This window comes from Cimex lectularius, unplaced genomic scaffold (assembly GCF_000648675.2).
Source record: "Cimex lectularius strain Harlan isolate CLEC.00 unplaced genomic scaffold, Clec_2.1 scaffold214, whole genome shotgun sequence".
NCBI classification, from domain to species: Eukaryota; Metazoa; Arthropoda; class Insecta; order Hemiptera; family Cimicidae; genus Cimex; species Cimex lectularius.
In genome coordinates this window covers 357,796-380,933 of record NW_019392963.1, presented here as the reverse complement: position 1 = coordinate 380,933, position 23,138 = coordinate 357,796, and the positions used below count along the sequence as shown (strand labels likewise).

The following is a 23,138-nucleotide window of genomic DNA, read 5'->3' as shown; positions in this document are numbered from 1 at the left end:
GCTCTCTCTTTCACATTTTGCTATCTTTCTCTCTGTAACTTTCTTTATTTATATGTCTCACTCACTCTCTGTTGCTCTCTCTCTTCTTCCCTCCGTCCCTTACTCACTTCATACCCTCTCTCACTCTCTCTCTCTTTCTCACTTTGTCTCTATGTCCCTCTGTCACTCTCTCTCTCTCTCCTCTCGCTCTATCAACTAATTATACTCTCTCCCTTTCTCTCTCTCTCCCTCCCTCTCTCCCTCTCCCTCTCTCTCTCTCTCTCTCTCTCTCTTTCTCTCTCTTTCTCTTTCTCTTTCTCTTTTTCCCCTTTCTCTGCCTGTCCCCTTACCTCTCTCTGTCTTTCTCACTCTCACTCATTTTGTGATCTATCTCTCTATACTTTTCTTTATTTATATCTCTCCCACTTTCGCTTTTATTCTCACTTTCACTTTGTCTCTGTCTTTCTCACCCTGTTCCCTTACTTCTCTCACTCTATTTCACTCACACATTGTATCTCTCTCTCTCCCTCTCACTTAATCTCTTTGTCGCTCTCTGTCTATCTGTCTGTCGTCTCTCTCTCTCTCTCTCTCTCTCTCTCTCTCTCTCTCTCTCTCTCTCTCTCTGCAATCTTTCTTTCTTTACTCTCTCATCCTGTCTCTATATCTCTCTGTCCCTGTCTGTCTGCTCTCTTTTTTTCTCTCTCTCGTTTTGCCATCTTTTATTATTATTCTATTTTCACTTTGTCTTTATGTCTCACTCTCTCTCACTCTCTCTCTCTCTCTCTCTCTCTCTCGCATCTAGCTATATTTCTTCCTACGTGAGCCTTTACATTGACCTTGTAAATTGTTAATCGCATAACAATTTTAAATGATAACAGATTGCACAATTTTTACTTAGAGTACTTTCTCTTTTTACGCTCAATTGTTGGACGAGAGCAGACAGTTTAGCTCACGGGGTTGATTTGATCTATTATAATGTCGGAAGGAGGATCGCGATAAAAAGGAGACACATTAGGTCATCTTTCTCGGACGGATTAGTGATCTGAAGATTGATTGTGATTTGAAGATTTTCTTATTTGTACCAGGCGTTGTTTTTGTTCCGTAGGTCGTCCATCAAACGCATCATTACTGAAAATGCGCAACCCAAGTGATTTCACACACATCCCGGCCTATGCTCCTCGTCATCGTTAAATTACTGTAATTATAGAAATAGGTTGAACCGAGAAATGTTTTTTTGAACTTCCATCGTCTAGATTTTGACCTTGTTCTCAAGGAGAAACAGAAACGGAAGCCAGTACAAAAGTAGTTTTAAATCTTATGTTCTTGTTGATCAATGTCTGAGGGTAAAAAAAAGAAAGTGAAGTTGGTTAATAGCTATGTTTCCTCTTCCTTCACTTAACAAGTGACATTTGCCTTGAAGCAAGGGATACCCTTTCAAAATCAACCAAACTGGGTACTTTTCGTTCGAGGAAGATCGCACAATCTTCCTACTTGCACAATACTCGTCCGTTAAATACAAAAGCACTTCGTGATTTTTGAAAAAAAAGCACAACTTGAAAAATGAAGTGATTTTGTCATGTGAAGTGATATGAAGTGAAGATGGGACCTGAGAGGTTAATTTTTGACCCTTGACCAACAGAAAGCAAAAATTTGCCAATAAAAACCCTAAGTTCAAGAAAAGAATGTTCATTGCGTAACAATTATGATGTTCATAACTACATTTGCCAAAAAAAAGGCAGAAGTTGTATGGTTTCTTTATAGATTTGTCTGCGCCTTTGATTCTATTCTACTGTACAGTGTGGGTCGTTGAACAAAAATAGTTTTGTCCAATACGGTGCTCCTTATTGGCATTACGGCTCTAATCTTACGAACGAAGGATTTGTCATTTGCTGGGTGTAAAGCAAGGAGCATTATTGAGCCCGTTGTTACTTGCACTTTATTTAAACGATCTGGAGAAATTTTTGGATTATGGTGGCATAAGTGTGGGCTCGATAAAAATTAAAACGCTACCCTAGGCGGATGATGTGTGTATTGTTTCATCTCACCAGGGAATACTGTAGATAAATTCGTGGCCAAATATTCCAAATGAAATATGGACCTTCAAAATAAATTTAGATACATCAAAGATTATTGTGTAAGTAAAGAAAAGTGGTATTTTGAAGGACAAAGATTAGTGATAGTTAATATTAACCAGTAAATGGTAAGATTTAACTTCTAACTTTCATTTATAAACCATCTTAAAGAGAAATTGAACACAGCTAATCAAGGAATCAACACTTTGTGGCACACTTTTTTAATAACCAAAAAATATTGCTTCCCTCTAAAATGACACTGTGTGTGTGTGTGTGTGTGTGTGTGTGTGTGTGTGTGTGTGTGTGTGTGTGTGTGTGTGTGTGTGTGTGTGNAGTGAGAGATAGGAAAAATGAGAGAGAGAGAGGAAGAGAGAATGAGAAAGTGAGATTGTAGGTCAGTGCGTGAGAGATAGGAAAAGTGTGTGTGTGAGAGAGAGGGAGGGAGAGAGAGAGAGAGAGAGAGAGAGAGAGAGAGAGAGTGAGTGAGTGAGATAATAAGTGAGTGAGATATAGGAAAAATGAGAGAGAGAGAGGAAGAGAGAATGAGAAAGTGAGATTGTAGGTCAGTGCGTGAGAGATAGGAAAAATGTGTGTGTGAGAGAGAGGGAGGGAGTGGGAGAGTGAGAGAGTGAGAGAGAGTTAGATAGTGAGTGAGTGAGTGAGAGTAGGAAAAGAGTGTGAGAGAAAGAGAGGGTGAGGGAGAGGCGAGTGAGTTAGTGAGACAAACAGACAGACATTGTTTTTAATTGTATATTTTTGTCTAGCAAATTGATAAGATTAAGTTTCCACAATTGCAGGCTTGAAAAGGTAGAAATAGAAATCATTTATTTATATAATTTTCCTTTTCTTTATTTATTTCTGTTACTAGTCGTGTAAGTAATACTTTAATTTGTTTAAAAAAGAACTTTTTCGAGGGTTTTATAAAACCAAAAATACTCTCTTTAGTTAAATGCTATTGTACACGTAAATAATTAATAAATGTTTAATAATAATTTGATTTCTAATAGACGATTTTTTTTCGAATTTAACAGTTTGTTAAGGTTCATGTGTTACGAATAAATTTCGAAATTTCCCCACAACTTTATCAACTATTACATAACTAGGCTGTGATACGTTTTCTGAAATCATTTCCAAACTTACATAACATTAATGGAGATTATGGTAAAAAACTTATTAAAAAAATGTATTACAGAAACGTGCAACAAGAGAACCGGATAAGTATCGTAAACATAAAATTTTTTTATTGGTAATAAATTTTCAAACACGTCCAAAAATTGAAAATAATCAGAGTAAAGATGGAAACATCACACTCGACAATTTTAATTGCTTTCACTGTTATTTCCAATAATTACCCTCTAATTGGGTGTTGTGGGTATTTAGAGCTTTATTTTGAACAACCTGCAATCATCTCGTTTGTCGCGTAACTTCTTTTAGACAGATTTCATACAAAAAAGTTATGTTCCGTGTCGAATCCTTTCAAAATTCACAAGGCTCAATTCAAAATGCACTGGTTAATGGGCAGAAGCTTTCCTTTGCTCTGGAAAGTAAGCGTTCACTTCATCAGCAGATCCTCAAGCCAATGTGGACTAAGTTGTTGCATGATGATAGCCTGTGCCAGCAAAAGCAACCGCCAGGCATTCAGAATAGAAGAAGAAGAAGAAGAAGAAGAAAAATAACTTTATTCTGGGACTGGTGTCCCCTTAGAATAATTTACATGAGACAAAATATAATAACCTTCTATGAAGTCACATAATTTAAAAAAAAAAAGGAAAAAAAAGATAGATAGAAATCGTGGCACAATGTATGCCAGTAAGGCGGGCCAGAAGAGAAAATTACGAGGTATATTAAACAAAGACAAAAATAATAAATGTTATCGTGAGGTCTCTGCTTGGAGGGAGAGGAGGTGATTATAAAGATGGGATTTAAATGAGGAGAAGGAGGCAGCGTGACGAATAGATAGGGGAAGGGAGTTCCAGANGGTTATGGGGACAGGCCTTGATGAAGAAGAGTTGGGCGAGACAAAGTGGGAGTTTAATTCTTCAGGGGATACAGGATAGGAAGATGGTGAGTTGGGTGGACGACATAAGCCAATGTTACGAAGGAGCTTCCATTTTGCTCGAGGATCAGGAGTAGTGGAGAGTGCCTCTTGGTAATGAAGGGCTTTGGCCCGACGGATATGGGATTGGGTTTTATTGCGAAGGGCTCGGAAGGAAGAGTGGTCTTCAGGAAGTTTGGTTCGACGAAAGCGACGGGCGCTTAGAATAGAGTAATCAGAAGCCTGGCCAACCCACCGTGGTACATCAAGACCTCCACCGTGACCGCAACATAACGAACACGCAACAAAGAACATAAACAGTAGAGGAAGCTATAAAGCGTTGTATCCCAAACTGATCGTAAGACCGATGAATAAGAATATTGTCAGACCTGACATTTTAAAATGATCCGTCAGATCTGGGACAGTTTGAAAGATTGTCAGGCTTGACGATAACAGGTTTCCCTATTCACCAGTTAAAATGATCGTCAAACCTTATATTATTATAACAAAATTTTTATTTTTTACGTTTTATACGTTTTTTTAAAAAATAATTTACTAACTCGTTCGGTTGTTTTATTGTAGAGCAAGGAGAACCACAACACTTTTTAAATATTATACTACTCCACAAAAAAAGGTGACACACTTTGAAATTTTAATTTTTTAATTAATTTAATACAAGTTTCATTGCCACCTAAAGCACACACGACCTAATTACCTCTAAAGTGTTGCCAAACTTACCTAGAAAAGGACTTGTATATACTTAATATACATATACAACTCAGTTCTTCGGACAACTTATTTCCCAATTTCATGGAAATAAGCTGTAATAAGAATGACACAGAAACCTGACAAACCAGTCCAACTTCCTGGTTCCTATCGTCCTATAAATCTCCTTTCCGTTATAGCGAAAATTGTTGAAAACTCCTCCTCAAAAGATGAATCCCTATTGTTAAGGATGCAAAAATCCTTACCCCTCCCATCATTTTGGGTTCTGTACTTCTGTTCACTTCTCTCCAATACGCCATAGGTGAAGGACACTATTGCTGGTTCACTTGTGGGAAAACAGTATTAATCGGGCGTCTTCCTAGATGCGGCTTTCGACCGGGTATGGCACCTAGGTTTACTGTGGAAACTCAAGAAGATTCTTCCCAGTACCTTTTACCTAATCCTCCAATGACAAGATCCATTTCCTTTCTATTCCAGTAAAATCTGGACTCTCCAAGGAAGTGTCTTTGGACCGATCCTTTTGACAATATACACTGCTGACCTTCCTATTTCCTTAAACTCCACAGCCATCCACGTTTGCCGACGCACTAAGATAGTCACTGGGCCCTCCATTACGACCGAATGACATACTGACTGCTGACATAGTACGATATTCGAGACTGTACATTGATAAAAGACTGACGTGGAACCCACACACTCGCCTAAAATGAATGACAAGACCGCCGTTACAAACAATCACTGAGGCTACTTGATCATTGATACACTTAACAAAACTATCATTGGTCCGACATGGACCTAAGGGGTGAAAGTTTAGGGCTCAACCAAACATTATATTTCATCCCGTATCCAGTATTTCCAATCTAAAATCCCAAGAAAAACGGGAACTAAATGCAAATATAACGGTATATTATTATTCTATATTTATTCGAATATACATTTTTGCGTCAAATTAACCCGTTTTAACGTCAAATTAACTTTTCTAAATTGTATAATGAACCCTTTTTTAACTTCAAATAAACCGTTTTTAGTTTTGAGATTAACCCTTTTTAATTATCAATTAACCTTTTTTATTTCACATGAATTTTTAACATCAAATTAATTTTTTTAAATTTTAAAATGAACTCTTTTTAACTTCAAATAACCTTTTTTAAATATCAAATTAACTCTTTTTAACTTCAAATTAACTCTTTTTAACTTCAAATAAACCGTTTTTAATTTTGAGATTAACCCTTTTTAATTTCAAATTAATCTTTGTATTTCAAATGAACACTTTTTATCTTCAAATTAACTTTTCAAATTTTATAATGAATCCTTTTTAACTTTAAATAACCGTTTTTAAACATAAAATTAATCATTTTTAATTTCATATTAACTTTTAAAATTTTATAATGAACCCTATTTAATTTCAAATAAACCGTTTTTAAATATCAAATTAACCATTTTTAACATTTTTTTTTTTTTTTGGCGTTATGAACTATGCATATTAGCCATGTGACAAATTCGTATATGTGTGTTCAAATTTGGGGGGTTATTGGGAAAAAAGGGCCAGGGGCAACGGTGGGAATCGAACCCACGACCGCGGCGTGAATTTTTAACATTGAATTAACTCTTTTCAACTTCAATCTAACCCTTTCTTTATAGAATTAACAAGTGATAGTATGAAATGGAAAAGCGTGGAAAGTAAAAATTCCTGTATAGTTGCGATTGCAAACTTTTGTTCCTTCAAATTACTTTTTTAATTTCAAGTTAATCTTTTTTTAATTTGAAATTAACTCTTTTAATTTTTTAAAAGCCTGTGTTTAGTTGATGAAAAATTTATTTGTATCGTAGCACCGAAATCGATTTATAAAATTAAAAATAAAATAAAATAGTATTTACAAATTTTTATGGTAGTCTTTACTCTACAGAAAATATACTTTGTTAATAAATAATGGTTTACGTTTCCTTAGGATGGGATGAAAGCGATAATGAGTTAAATCTTAACTGCCAAATTTGCACGATAATTACCAAAACCGAAGGGACCTAGTTCTGTACCGTTCGTTCTATATAACGAATGTCCTTAAATAATCCCAAGTTATTCCGCAAATTATATTTTATCGTCTTACGTCGGTTTCTTTTAGTATAAAGTTGAACAAGAAAGGGAATGAAAGGAAATAATTTTAGCTTTGGACGGTGCAATGTCATTACCCTGTTTTAGAAACGCCTTGAACTTGAACACCTTCGTTTCCTTAGTTCCGAAAGTCAAGGAGACGGCTGGAGGACAATCTTTCTATCTTTTCTGGCCCAACGCTAATTCGAACTACCTCAAATCACAACCGTTAATCGTGCACTTATAATCGAGTTAATACCAGCTTTACGGTTTATAAAAAAATAACACAGGTTAGAATGGTAGAGATTAGAAAGCTAGAGCATGGAGAAAAACAATAAAAAATAAAAAATTTTGTTCGTAACGATACCAAAAATCCACTCTTAAAAGAGTAGAAATTAAAAAACAAAAAATCTGGTATGGTTGTTAGGCTAAAAATAGTCAATTTGAAGGCATAAAGACAGTTAGGATAATAGTCGTCTTAATTGGCCGTGTTAGCAGCTAATTTGGTGCTTTCGGTATGACGAATAACTCGCCAGGTTACTCGAGCAACAAGGTGCCAGTTTATACCTTTCAGAACATTGCGGTTCAGTGGCATGGCTCGAGAAAACTGCGAAGGCACATCCAATTTTATCTCGGATAAGGCTGTCATCTGTGTAAATGTTGACCGTTCTGGGCATATCGTCTTGATCCAGGTTGTTGAGTTGGATATCTATTGAGGCTATCACTGCAATAAAGCACGCTACCTCAAATGAAATCGTTCGGAATCCTTTTATCAATGGAAGGAGCATCTGGCGCTGGACTCTACGGAGGTTTATGACATTGTATGACAAGATAGGGATTGTAGCTCCTTCCTAGAGAGTTTGCAAGACATCGCTGCTCAGCACCCCCAGTAAACCGCGAGAGGACATTTATCGTTTGAATTGCTTTCCTGCATACCATTTCTATATGATTAGTCCATGAAAACAGTTTTATCAAGCCACAATCCCAGTTACTTGAATGAGTCCTTGATTCTGTTTCCGCGTAGGTTCACTTATATCTCCGAACCTCTTTTTCGTCTCGTACTGTACAGCATCCGCGATTAGTTGGGATTGAAGAATGTCTTATTTTCAAAGGACCATTTTTCCAGCATTACCAAAACTTCATTTGCTACTGTACTCTTCTAAGACCAACTCGCAAGGGGATGAGATCATCCGCATACGCCAGCAGTTTGCATCACTAGGAAGCTGTAGGTCTAAGAGGGAACTATAAAGGATGTTTCAGAAACCGAGTCCACTGCAGGACCCCCGAGGAACCCTTGACTTACCTGTATCGAAATTTCAAACTTGTTGGCCTGTAATCTCGTTCCTCTCTGAGAAAAATAACTAGCCAAACAATTCAAACAGATTTTTTGGGCACTTTTCCGTCTTAACCGGTTGAGTTTGGCCGGCCACCAAGCGGCGCCAAACGCCCCTGGGCATCCAGGGAAATCATTTCTACTAACGGGTCGTACTCCTTTGGTCCAAGAATCCAATTGACTTTTCGATTGAAGGTTGTTGCTATCAAGGTAATAAATAAGTTATTCAAGTTATCAAAAGTTTTTCAAGGACTTTCCTGCTACTAGGAGTAGGCGAAACTTCGAAACATCCCCCCGAATTCTCTTTTCCCGATTTAATAAGAATGCTTCTTTCCATATTCTGGAGAAAATTCCGCGAATCAAGCATTGGTTGAAGATGTTGAGGGTAGTTACTTGCAAGGTCTCAAAATAGTCCTGGGTTTTTCCTGCATTTTTCTCTAAGACCAATGAGATCTCTTGAGCTGTAAAAAGACTATCATTTACGGTATTAATTTCTTGGTTTACCTTGTTTGTGGGAGCGTGATGGAATTCTTCATCACTGTTAACAGAATCTCTAGTGGAACAAATTTATTCATGATAAAGTTTTGAGTTTCGTGAATGTGTTTAATGTATGCCCCGTCGTTTTTCATCAATGTAGAAAGTTGAATTGAGCTTTTTGTTTCCCGGCCGCAGCCTTATAGACCGCGCATTCCAGAGGTTTGAATTGTTTGTGGCATTGCAGTGCCGTTTCAAGTTTAGCCGAATGAATGTCATTTGCGTATTCGTTTTTGGAGTTATAATATAGAGTTTCTTGTCGATCGCATAGTTTCATTTTTAGTCGGTTGAAAGATTCTGCTCAGTTTTTACTTGTTTCCATTTTTTTTAAATCTAACTGCTTGGACCACCAGGGCGGCCTTTTTTAACATCGCTGAATTCTCTTTTCCCTATTTAATAAGAATGCTTCTATATGGAATATTCTGGAGAAAATTCCGCGAATCAAGCATTGGTAGTAGATGTTGAGTGTAGTTACTTTTACGGTCTCAAAAATAAATTAACTCCTGTTTGGTTCTAAGGATGATTTTTTTTTGGTGCCATATTTTGGTATCGCAGCTTCGCAGGGTTTTGTAACTAACTGCATGATGATTGCCGCCGATTCCTCGGGATCGTCTGAATTTTTGCAATTTCTTCTGAAAGTGCTTTGTCCAGTCGCGCTTTCTCATCGATTCCAGTTGAAGCCGAAATCCTTAGGTGTACTTCTTTTTTTTTAAATTTTTGTTTTGTTTTTTTATATGAGCAAATGTGACCCAATCTGCTTCTTTCACTTTACATCTAACGAAACTGTTTGCGTTCGGGTTTATTTTGCACACCTTATTAATATTAATTTGATACAGAAATGTTGCGTGATCTGGTACATTGCTACTTTCGTCGATCTCCCATTCGGTTACGAAATAATCATTCATTTTAAAAATAATCAGATTGATAAAGGTGTTATCGTTTATTGAGCTAAATGATGGGTGTTTTCTGTTGTTGTTGATTACGATTAAAGACTTCTCCGAGAGATAATTTGCTGAAATTAAACCCCTTTTATTCTTTTTGAAAGTCAAGCCATGCTTCGGATTCAGTATAGGTAAATTCTTGAATATTTCAAGTTTTTTTCCGCAAATCTCGCTCAATCAATGCAGGATCATCACCAATGCGCTAACCACCAAAAATTTAATGCCTGTTTGACGTGTTATGTCACAAAGAACAAAGACTTCGTCCGATAATTCACTGTGAATCATGAACAACCAGAGTCGCGTCTGCCGCTGTGATTGAAGCCTTTTTTCCTACCAGAACCTGCTCTAATCCTTTTTCAGTTGTTAGGAAAACCCATTCTTCTGGTTATTTGTTCAACCCCCAAAGAAGCCCTATTGCCGCCCTTCCCTTTTCCAAATTAATTTGAGCGCAGTGTATAATATTTTGATTTCCAAAGTCATTATTAGCCGGAAATGTGTCTTTGTTGTTCCCAGGATTGTTTGTTTATGTCTACGTGCGGGTGCTCAAAATCCATAATCTATATATTTTTGTTTTATATTAATAGCTAACTGTAAACAGTAACATTCGCGGATCAGGCTGAATGGTTAACCGTTCGTTTTCATTTTTGTTTTTATTAAAGTGCTCGCAACTAGTGTGAATTCCAGTCCTCAATTTTGTGATTTTTAGTGTAAAGTGGACAAGCTCATTCCTTAACTTCGCTGGTTAATTCAAAACGGATACATTTGAAGCAACGAAGAACAGAAATGGTCTTCTGCAGTGCACTTACTCCAAAAGATATTCAAGCCATTTTCTTTAATAAAACTACTTAAGTTCGAATCTACTTCAATTGTTAAATGTCGAATGTGTTTTTTAATCTTGTGTTACCAAATAAAAATCGGAGAAAAAGTTTCTTTGTTTGGATCTTTAAATATTTTGGGGTTTTGTTCCATTATAACTTGCTTGCAATTTTCCAAACTTAAGTTATTCTGGAATAAACTTAATAGTGATTAATCAAGTTTCTAGTCTATTTTTTAATTTCTTCACATAAGGTGCTTATATCGGATTGTTTATCACTTTCGATAATTGGCTTCCGGTCGTTAATCCTTTTGACTTTTGTTACCCCTATTTTCAGTTTGCAAGGATAAAATTTTTATCTTTCAAAATGTTTTTAGTTTCTTCACAAAAGATGTTTTTAGTTGGCTTAATAATGGCTTTACAGGTAGGTCTTTCTAACTTTTTTTGTCTACTTAGGATTTTCTTGGGGGCGCATATGTTGGATATAAAATCATCCTACTCAGCAAAATTCATAGTGAAGTAATAAAGCCTGAATTTTTCGTTATATTAAAAGTGGTGATATGTTTTGGGAGAGGAAGAAGGGCTCGTGGCGACCGTTGATGGATGAGGTTACAATAAATTGTCTAAGATGACAATTGATAGAAATTTCTCCTTCATGCCGCCATCGCGTTTTTTCAATAGTTTCTAAATTGTTCCTTCCATCTTTGTAAATTCCTGTTTTTCCAGATTCCAGCCTCCAGGGGAATGGGGTTTTTTGTAGCGAGTTATGAAAGGTGGGGAGCGGTCAAGGCAAGATCTAAATCTTGGCTCAATGTTAAGCAAATTTTTTTAAACGCAGACTCAGATTTTGGTTTATTTTGTATGCATTTATATTTCCAACAGTTCAGAAATTATTTCAGCGTTCTGGACCTGCACAACAATACAATTAGTAGTTTTGATTGTCAACTTTAAAAATACATGAAGATTTGAACAACTACTATTTTCTTTCTGGCTTGGTAGTTGCCGATCATTTTTATCCTGCTTGTCCTCGCTGTTTTTGTGTAGGAAGACTTCGGCGTTCCGCCATATTTACCGATTGTGAAGTGAAATAAGGATGGGAAAAAGTTAAGCAGATCGGGATGAAATTATAGAAGAAAGAAAAGGACGTTCGTGCATAAAATAGGGCAAAACCTACACTGAAGATGACGATAAGTCGAAACGCTTCTGATACACCAAAACAGACGGAAAAGACCAGTTTGTAGGTTTGTCGCGACAAATTAACCATTTTTGATTCCAGTTAAATTTTCGCACTAAATTAACACTTTTTAAATTCAAAATTAGCCATTTTTCACACCAAATTAATCTTTTTTTATGTTCAAGTTAACTATTTTGATTTCCAAATTAACCCTTTTTAATTCTAAATCAGCCATTTTCGCACTAAATTAACACTTTTTTAAATTCAAAATTAGCCATTTTTCACACCAAATTAGCCTTTTTTTATGTTCAAATTAGCTATTTCGAATTCCAATTTAACCCTTTTTAATTCTAAATCAGCCACTTTCGCACTAAATTAGCACTTTTAATGTTAAATTATTCCTTTTTATTACCATTTTAAGTTCAAATTAACCATTTTAATTCAAAATTCGCCATTTTCACACCAAATTAACATTTATTAATCCTATAGTGAATTATACGTTAAAGTAACCCTATTTATGTCTAATTTAACCATTTTTCTGCAAAAAATTAAAAATTTTAATCTCAAATTAACCCTTTTTAATTAAAAAATTAGCCCTCCTTCGTTAGGGATAGTTAGGGCCATATTCCAAGTTAACATTTTTTTTAAATATAAATTTTTTTGTATAAAATAATTGGTAATTACAGTTATTCAGAAATAGTGAGATGAATAATTATCAATTAACGGTCACTAATCACGGTAATTATAGTTTTTTTACGCCAAATGACCCTCTTTTTAATTTCAAATAAAACTGTTTTTAAATCATTGAGGGATGGTATGAAATATGTATAAGCGTGTAAAAAAATTCCTGCATATTTGCGAATAAGAAGATTATAAAGTTGGTTCTTATACCGCATGAAAATTAATTAAAATTTAAATTAAAAGTTATATAAATTTAAATACGAAAACAAATGGTCCTTGTATTAATTTGAAATGTTTTTAAATATAAAATAATTATTTTGTATTTATTATATTAAATATAAAATAATTAATTTGTATTAATAAAATATCGAATTAATAGAACCATTGTTTTTTATAGTTACCTTTATATAAGTTTTAATTTTAATGCTAATTAATTTTCATATGGTGTGTCAGCTAAGAACCCATTTTATATGTAAAAAAATTCTCGTAGGAAGGGTCCTTTATTTTTATATTTAATTTTATAGTAGACAATTAATTTTAATCTTTTAGTAGGCAATTAATTTAATTCTAATCACAGCCCAATTATTTTATATTAAAAAATCGCAAATATTTAGGAATTACGAATTTTACTTTATACATGCTTATACATTATACCATCTCCTATCTTTAATGCTTCAAAGAAATGGTTAATTTGAGTTTAAAAAAATGTAATTTTGAAAGTGAAAAAGGGTTAAATTCCGAACGAACCTTCTTCGTTTAACTGACGATAAATATCAATTTGTTTATATTCTAATTAGACAAGAATAACGATAACGATTCGGTTTGGTGTTGTTAAAAGGTCTTCGGCGAGGCTTAAGAGGCAAAAATCATGGTTTTCGAGGCCTCGTCCCCAGCCCGACCAAGGTATACACTCACACAAGCTATTTAAAATGGCCCCTATTTGGAAAGGACTGTGGAAAGACTTCGGAAGTGTACGATGCATCCTTGGAATGCACTTAACCAGTGCCTCGCCTTGGAAGGCTGAGGGTCCTCGCACTGTCCGCCCCTCCTACACGCGTCCTCCGAGCCGTACTCGTAGAACTTAATAACACGCGGAAATGCTAATACAACTCTACAAGAAATTCCTTGAATTCAGAGAGGAGTTCGCCGGATTTGGTCTGCTATTTACAGACAGATCGAATACAAGCTGGTCGTCACACGGGCTGAATTATGCACACGGTGGAATTGTAGTAACTCCATATCACTTATTACGACGTACAAAACCATTCAAGTTCTAATCGGATATAACAGGAACATGGCCTACTTGAAGAAATTTCATACAAAGGAAGATGAGTTCTTCAGCTGTATGATACCTGCGAAGACATGAGAGCATTTTTTAATGCCAGATATTCGAAAGCGACAGATTCATCCTTATAACGAAATGGTATTGGCAGGATGAAATTTATCGAGACCTCTTTATTAAGCTTAAGGCTTTATACCAGATCCCAAAGCTTTGTTAAGGACTGCCGTGTGATTCCTTCAGGCCCGGGATTTTCCTCTTCCAAGAGTAGGAATCCTTAGGAAGCATAAACCTTCGCACCAACAGAGAACATATTCCACTGTCTATATGCCTTCGTAGTCTGCAGGGTACATTCCCACACACAGACCCACCAGCTTTCCTCCTCAAGTCTCATTTTAAAACGTTTAATACCCACTCTCGCCATAAAATCGTTTCCTTTCCACCAAGGCATCCATCCTCGACATTCAACTTATTCTTCAGTTTCTTAAACAGCGAACTTAAACTTCAAAATAAGGTGCGGCAATGTGTTTTCAGAGAAAAATAAGATCCAAGCAGGCATCCCACACGGGAACATTCTTGGACCCATGCTATGTACCATTTATACTGCTGACCTGCCGATACATTCCAACCTTACCTCAGAGCTATGTTCGGCGGGCGATCAGAAATCATCCCAATATAAGCCGTCCTACAAGGGTGCGTTCTCTGTCCCATCCTGAGTAGCATTTACAATGACATACACTGTACCTATACATCCCAACACGGTATTCTAACCTGAAGCTCTAACATCTATGAACACCTTGAGCATATCTAAGTGACTGAATGACGAAAAATGAACATAATGTACATTTACATTGGAAAAACTCTCCTCCACTATACATCAACATCGAGGAGTAACAGACTGATGTGGAATCCTGGAATGGATGTAAAGTATGACGATGAGTTTTCAGAGACAAAAATGGTCCAAGCCTGCATCCCACAAGGGGAATTTATTGGCCCCATCCTGACTATCATTCGTACTGCTGATCTGCCGAAACATTCCAACCTCGGAATGTAGACTTGGAAAAGATTGCCAAGTATAAACTAACGCTGTGTTAAACATTACTGCGACCTATATGTAGGTGAGCTTTGGGTTACACCAATCCAACCGATATCCAAGAAATACAGTCAAAAATCCTCAGAAGAATTATTCAACCTCTTTACTACGATTCTAACCCACTAAATTTCACTCTACTCTTTCAGCCGGTCGAAACTCTACTGCTCAAGGTCAATAGTACCGGCAATCCTACTAAATACTAGAACTAGGCACAAAAATAATCAATTTTTTTCTTGAAATCTTAAAGCAATCTTTAATTAAAAGTATTACTGTAATTATAGTATATTATTGCTGCAGGCGTTTGTAAAACGGATCTTTTGCAACGGAGCCGAAGCTGTGGCCGAGTTCAGCCTCTGGGGCAATCTTCCCACCGCTGTTACCCGACGTCCGTATCCAATTTCACTTCCGACAAAAGTCGAGTTTCTTTCTGAATTTATTTTAAAACAGGCGGGGCTTTTCTTAGTTATTCCAGCCAACGGAAACGCCTTCGATGGCAATAAATATATACGCGTCCGCCCATAGACGAGAAATTAAGTTGAGAAGTATTGTAGATGAGATAAAGGACCTCAAAACGCTTTTCCGCGACACAGTCCACAACGTACTTCCCGTTGAACTTGACTGAATCGACAACGTGTTTCATTTGCATCGCCCGGCTTATTTTTATATAACTACAAGGTTGCTTAGTTAGAAAGGTACGTTCAATTTTGGGAGGAGGAGACTGGTTTCTTTCCGAATACAATAAGTCAAATCGTTAGCAGGCTTGAAACCTAATCTCAATATGCTTTTAAAAAAATAAAATGACAATTAACTGGATTAGGAGACTCCATGAGATTCCCCTCCATGAGAGTGCATATATCCAAAGTTTAACCATGCTTTTCAACTTTCATGCATTAAGAAACCGAGTATATTACGTTAGGCACACGTTGAGTTTATTATTTCAAAATAATTGTGGAATAATTTATTATAATTATTCGACACGCAGTTACCGATTGTTTATATAATTATTCTAATTATTCTGGGTTCTCTCTCTCTCTCTCTCTCTCTCTCTCTGTGTGTGTGTGTGTGTGTGTGTGTGTTTTGTGGGTCGGTTTCGGAACAGGAACAGGCTGACAACTGAAGGATTTGCCGCTTAAGATAAATAATCCGGGTTGCGCAATTTAAAAAAAAAGCTTAACGTTTTTAACTATGCGTCTTTTTTGTATACTACAACATATCACTCTGCTAATTTTCAATATTTTAGGTTCGTAAATGATAATATTTGTAGCATTAAAGTCAGTGTAAATTGTTAATCCATTTTTATGTTTTGGTGGACAATTGGCCAAGTTATTTCTTTCAATTAATTATTCTTTTTATGTAAGGCTTTTGCTTGAGATAAACAAGTCAGTGTCACGAGCGGGATTCGAACCCACGACCTTCGGCTAAATACGCCGCTGCTCTACCACTTGAGCTATCGTGACTTCAATCCTCTCGGACACCAACTCTCCATCTCAAACTACAACCAATTATTATTAATTACATATTATATGCACACACATTATATACAACAAATTATTAAGCTATTTTTGTTTCGTGTAAACGACGTTGGATCGACCTTTCGATTTTGAAGTTTACGAGCTTAATTCTCACGTCAATCGACTCAGGAGGGTATATTATATTTAAAAAAAAACTAGTATAACAGAGTAGATCAACCGCCACGAATTTGTTAAATTTTAAAGAGTGTAGTAATGTAAAGTGGTTCAGTAAGTAGTATGTAGAAAGTGGTTCGCTGGTTGATGTTTACACATATCTATCAATGGCATTTGATTCTGTTGACCACACCCGACTATTATTCAATTTGTCTACGTGGTCAAGGAAATCTTTTGAAATAGATTCGTTCCTACCTATGTGATAGAAAGACAAAGGATATGATTGCGAATCCTGGCGTTACCAGGATTCGCATTTCGATCCAATACTGTTATGTTATAATTAATTAAGGTTTTTAGTTGAGATAAAAAAGTCAATGGCACGAGCGGGATTCGAACCCATGATCTTCGGCTAGATACGCCGCTGCTCTACCACTTGAGCTGTCGTGACCTCGATCCATTCGGACACCAACTTCCTATCTCAACCCCACATTTTGAGTTTTCCCTTCTTTTTGCCATTTTTCAAATGTCGTGTAATCGGATTGGATTCTCGGCGACAAATGAAATCCCGCTCGTGCCATTGACTTTAGCACAGGAATAGTAACAGTGTCATCTATGGTTAAACGGACTTTAAATGCATACTATTTTAGAAATTTATTCTGCACTTTTCCAATGTCATGAATTGAATTTTTATAGTGGGGTGACCATATCTTGGAGTTGTACTCAAGGTCAGATCTTACCAAGGAGAAATATAACACTTTTAAACAACTTATGTTAGTGAAGTCAGATGTATTTCTCCTTAAAAAACCCAATAGTTTAAATGCTTTATTGGCTATCACATCGATATGTAAGTTAAATGAAAGTTTGTGGTCAAATATAACACCTAAGTCCTTCATACTAGTTAATTTTACATCATTTATACAATAAGAATAATAAATAGGATTTTTTTTAATAAATAAAATTTAAAGGAATAACATTTCTTTAAATTGAGCACCAGGGGACCGCGGTAGCCGAGTGGTTAGCATGAGAGACTCTCACGCCGCAGTCGTGGGTTCGATTCCCACCGTCGCCTCTGGCCCTTTTTTCCCGATAACCCCCAATTTGAATACACAAGAATTCGTACCATGGCTAATATGCAAGATCATAAGGCCAATAATAATAATAAAAAAAAAAAATTGAGCACCAAGCAATTACTATCAAACCATGGTGTACGATTATTAATATCTCATTGCAAATTATCACAGTCTAGACTAGAATTTATCACGTTGAAAAATTTCAGGTCATCAGCCAATAGTTTAAATTTGCTGCATTTAAAGCATTTTGAGATGTCGTTAATGAACAAATTGAGCATTAGAGGGGATAAGTGACTACCCTGAGGGATTCCGGAGGTAACATCAATAGATTTTGATTGAGCACCAGCTATTGTGACGATTTGTTTTCTATTAGACGGAATTTCTTTAACCATTTTAAAAATGTACCACTAACGCCAAGTAGTTTAAGTTTATGAACCAGGAGTGGAATAAAAACAGAGTCGAAAGCCTTCGCGAAATCTGTGTAGATAACATCAATTTGCTTTCTATCCTCAAAATCATCAAGAATATCATATTGAGATTCGATGAGGTTGGTTAGGGTGGATTTATTTTTAACGTTGAGCCGGGGTAATTATATTATGAAAGAGAGGGGTGATTTTTTTAGACACAATTTTCTCGGATATTTTAGGAATATGTGATGATAAGCTGATAGGCCTATAATTTTTGATATATGTTCTGACGCCCGACTTGAAAATAGGGATGATAAAGCTAGTTTTCCAGTAGAAAGGAAAACTGCCAGAACTTAGAGATTTATTAAATAAGAAATGCAATGGTTTTAAAAGAGCATGTCTGCATGAATGGAGAATACTTAAGGCTATCCCATCAGGACCTTTACTATTATTAGACTTTAAATTTTGTGACTCATGTAGAATTTCAGATTCACTTCAATCACTTCAAATCTTGTAAATGGATAGAGGATTGCTCGTAATCAGTAAGTGAGTTATTAATAAGAGGATGTTTAGTGTATACTGAGCTGAGAACTTTGCGAAGAGATTAGCAATTCCCTCAGGGTTGTCAAAAGAGCAATTATTAAAATGAAGGGAGGATGGAGGAATTTATACCTTTCTTATCAGAAATATAAGAACAGAATTGTTAGGGGTTAGCATGAAGGTTATTTTGTACATCTCTAATATAATTTGAGTGACATTTGTTTAGCTCATATTTGCATTGTTTCCTAAGTTCTGAGAAATTTGCATAAATGCTTCTAGATGCTTCCTCTTTTGCTGACGATGTTTAAGGTGGTGTACTATATTGTTGACTGTCATATTCTCATTTCACACTATTGCCGTTAGAATCACGTTTTTGTTTGGAAATTAACCACATTGATTGTCCGGCACTGTTGGAGATGGTAGGATACCACAAACCTGACAATCGAACTAAGACTAAAGCATGCCTTGCAGTGCCCTTTCACAGGACAACCTTTGGTCAAAAACAAAAGCATTTAACAACTTGTTATTTATAGTGAATTCACTTTCACACTTCATCAAATATGCCCAAAAAACAAAAATTTTAATTGGGATTTTTCGTTTATCTCGCTTATTTTGGAGTTCAAGAGCTTAAGTCTAGCGTCAATCGACTCAGGAGGGTCTATTATACAGAACTGGTATGAATATGCCCCCCCCCCCAAAAAAAAAAATCGGATTCTATTTTCACTAGATATTTCGATTTAAAAAAAATTGTTTGTTGCTTTTATTTCTTTTATTTTGATGTTTCCCAATCCTAATACATGCTGGAAAATCGCTTGGCCGAATCCACTAGATACTTTTTGAACTGACAAGAAAGGAACAACAAATATTTCTTTGCTTACAAAAGGATTAGGTTTTCGGAGGTCGTTCGAGAAACCTGTTTTATTATTTTTAGACGTATCTAGCTTACTTTAAGGTTCACGAGCTTAATTATTGCGTCAATTGACCCATGAGGATATAATATATAAAAATATATCCAAAAAACAAAAATCTATTTGGAATCGGTTGTTTATCTCGCTTATTTTGAAGTTTAAACAAAATCATTTGTTCACTTGAAATCATGTTTATTTGAAAAAAAAGGTTTGAATCACGACTAAAAAGGAATATATTCTTGAAGAAATAAAATGATATTTGTGAAATCGTCATTTAGAATAAAGGTTCTTTGCGAAAGCAATAAATGATTAGATATATTTTCAATTATGAGTTGGTGATGCGGGCTGAAAATGACTGTAATTACGATTTCCTTTAGCTGGAAACTTGTTGCAGAACTGAAGATGGACAGAGGCGCACATCAAACGTATGATTAATCCCAGGTACTTGCACAATGTTGCTAACAATTTTTTCCCCTCTCTCGAATTATTCCCTTTAGGAATCCACGGGGACGCGGGGCCAAGGATTCGATCCTGGCTTTTACGGGTTGCATCGCCGTTTTTTTCGAAACTTTTCTTCCTGTACAGGAGGATTGTCTGAAGATTCAGCCAGGATTGGAGATAATGACCATTAGCGGTTGCACAATTGTTTCGCGTAAAATCTTACGAGATTGATTATACGTTTCGTAGATTTTTCTTCTTGTTTTAGTTTCGAGGATTTGCCAAATTCCTCCGCGTGTTTGTTTAAACTTACATTTTGAAATCAATCTATACGAGAGAACATCGTGAAGAGACAAAATTTCATAACAGAAGTGTCCTCAGTTTCACGCAGAAAAACTAGTTCTTGTGACCTTTAACGATACCAATTTTTTTAAACATTTTGATTCGTTACAATTAAACTTATAAATAACATTAAACGTAATTTTCTTTCCAGTCTTTCTCTCACTGTCTTGTTTACCCCACTGCCTTAATCCTAAAACCTTATCTCAGCATTCCTAAACCCGAAACCTTTAAAATTCCACTACTTCGTTCTGTCTCCAATCACGTTTTAGTGCCTATAGAATTACTAACATTTTTTATTTGGATGGGACCGGTTCGTGCTCAGAAGGTAATCTTAATTGTTTGCAATAACAATTGACAAAGCACGAGTATTTCTACTTTAATTTAGCAATGTTGAAAATGTTCCAAAACTTAAAGCTAATGAGCTATTTAATTATCCATCTAATTATAATTACATTATAAACATTATAGTTTCTCTGTATAGTGCTCTCTCCCTAATTCGAACTTCGATGAGTGAGAGAGAGTGTGAATGAGGGGAAACTGTGTGAGAGAAAAAATATGTATATAGAGAGGATATATAAAAATATATATAAACGAATAAGTTTATTTAAATTTATTTATTTATTAAATATAAACGAAGTTTTATTTTCTTTAATTATGTACACTTTATGAGAAGAATCTAATTTTTGTTATCAACTAATAAATGTTTTTATTATAAATAGGACATGTACGATGCTCTTGTGTTGCTGCTCTCCTTGGGTTCGATACCACGTTTTTCAACCTTGCAAAGGAAAGGAGATTTCACTAAGAAAAGTTCGAAAAAAGGTAAAAGTGAGTGACTTATAAAATAAGGCAACTTTGGTGTGAAGCCCCCCGAAAATTTTGATGGAAAAATCATTGCACGAACCGCAATTGAGTATTTCCAAAAGAACATGGGTTTTGTCATTTGTTATTCTTTCTGCGAGAACTTTGAAAAATAATTTTATTTCAAAGTTGAAAAACTTACTATGATGATTCTAAACTACTATTCCACACCTAGAGACCAGGAAATTTCAGAAAACGTACTCCATTTAATATCCTTACTTTATTATTCCTTTAAGCATGCTCCATATAAAAATATCACATGCATTTCATTTGCAAAATAGTGCTTATAAATACCACAAAATATTGGCTAGATAACGTAAACGGACTTTTTAAGTTTCATAAATAAATTAAAATAAGTAAGCATTTTCTTGCTCATATTTTTACAAAACTTTAAATCTGTAGTGTGTAGTAATGGAAACTAGGGTTTTATAGATCAATCAAACACCCTCTGTTATACGAATTTTTCAGTACATATTCCGAACTATTTGTATCACTTATTTAGGATTATGTATATATAATATATAAATTAATTATTCTATCCGTGGTGCAAGGGCCTTGAATTTGAGGCTGTTTACCGTAGAATAAAGGTCGACGGGTTTGTTTTTCATCAAATAACAAACCTTCGTCGGTTTTCTCAAGCAGTGTCAATTTATGCAAATGTATCAATCACGAGGGGAGGATCAAGTCAAACAAGGCCGTCAATCATAGTCATTTATTAAAACATTTAGTATTTTAAGCATCTGACTATTTATGGCCGAATTAGACATCGACCGTAGCGAGTACCAGTTTGGTATTTACTTGGCATTAAAATACGACTGTTTTCATACGGGGGTTAAATTTTTGAACAGATCGAACAATTTTTCACTGACAAGGTAGGTTAAAAAAGTATCTTTTTAGTTAAATAATAAATAAAAATTGAGAGGAAATCCCTAGTTCAATAGACGGTTTAAAAAAGGTATTTGAACTTAGATTACATTTCACTCAATGACTTACTCTGAACAAAAGGTGACATTAGAAAGAGAGAGAGAGTAAGTGAGTGAGTGGGTGAGTAAGTGAGTGTTAGATAGTTGGTAGATAGGTAGATAGATAAATAGAGAGTGAGTAAGTGAGTGAATAACTAAGTGAGTGAGAGAGTGATAGTTAGTTGTAGATAGATAGAGAGTGAGTGAGATAGGAAGAAAGTGAGTGAGTGAGTGAGTGAGTGTGAGAGAGAGAGAGTGTGTGAGTGGGTGAGTGAGAGCAAGAGTGAGTAAGTGAGTGAATAAATAATTGAATGAATGAATGACAGATAGATAGATAAAGAGTGAGTGAGATATTAAGTGAGTAAGTGAGTGAGATATTAAGTGAGTAAGTGAGTGAGATATTAAGTGAGTAAGTGAGTGAGAGAGAGAAAGTGAGTTAGTGGGTAGTAAGAGGGAGGGAGGGAGGGAGTGATTCATATATATATATANAAAGAAAGTGAGTTAGTGAGTGAGTGGGTCAGTGAGTGAATAGTAAATGAGAGAGTGAGTGAGGTAAGGAGAGAGACTGAGTGAGTGAATAAGTTAGTGAATGAGAGGAGATAGATTGAGTGAGTGGGTCAGTGAGGGAATAGTAAATGAGAAAGCGAGTGAGGGAAGGAGAGAGAGTGAATGAGTGAATAAGTTAGTGAGAGGAGATAGATTGAGTGAGTGGGTCAGTCAGTGAACAGTGAATGAGAGAGAGTGAGAGCAAGTGAGACGGAATGACAAACCTTTTTCGCCTGTATGCACAGACCTTGAAAAAATTATTTCTGCAACCTACAATTCAATCTAAATTAAGAGTAAATTGTACCTTGCGCGGCAGTCGTCTATTTTTTGTGTGTGTGTGCATTGCGGTTTACTTCCTTGTTTATCTCAACTACGTTTGAAAAACAAATCTTTAAACAATTTATCTCAAAGTTGTTGATGTTGATAATGCACAATAGCGTGTTTACAGTCGCCTTTTAAATTTACAGATCCATTTATGGTAGTTACTTCATTAGATATAGTACTACCAAATAATTAGTTTCCAGACTTACAGGAAATTCACTGTCTCGATTGCAATAGAATGTAGGCAGAAAGATATCGAGAATCGAACTAAGAAAAAAGTTTGATCGGTGGTTCAGTTGACAAAATTTGGTAATAGTTTTGGTAAAATCCCTGTCTCGCTGAATTTGTATGATTCTTTTTCATAGAAA

General features: G+C 35.6%; 1 protein-coding gene across 1 annotated transcript in view; it reads right to left on the bottom strand.

Moving 5' to 3' along the window:
• Nucleotides 1-23,138, bottom strand: part of LOC106671099 (inactive hydroxysteroid dehydrogenase-like protein 1) — a 66,598-nt gene that overhangs the window by 2,995 nt on the left and 40,465 nt on the right. The window lies entirely within an intron of this gene.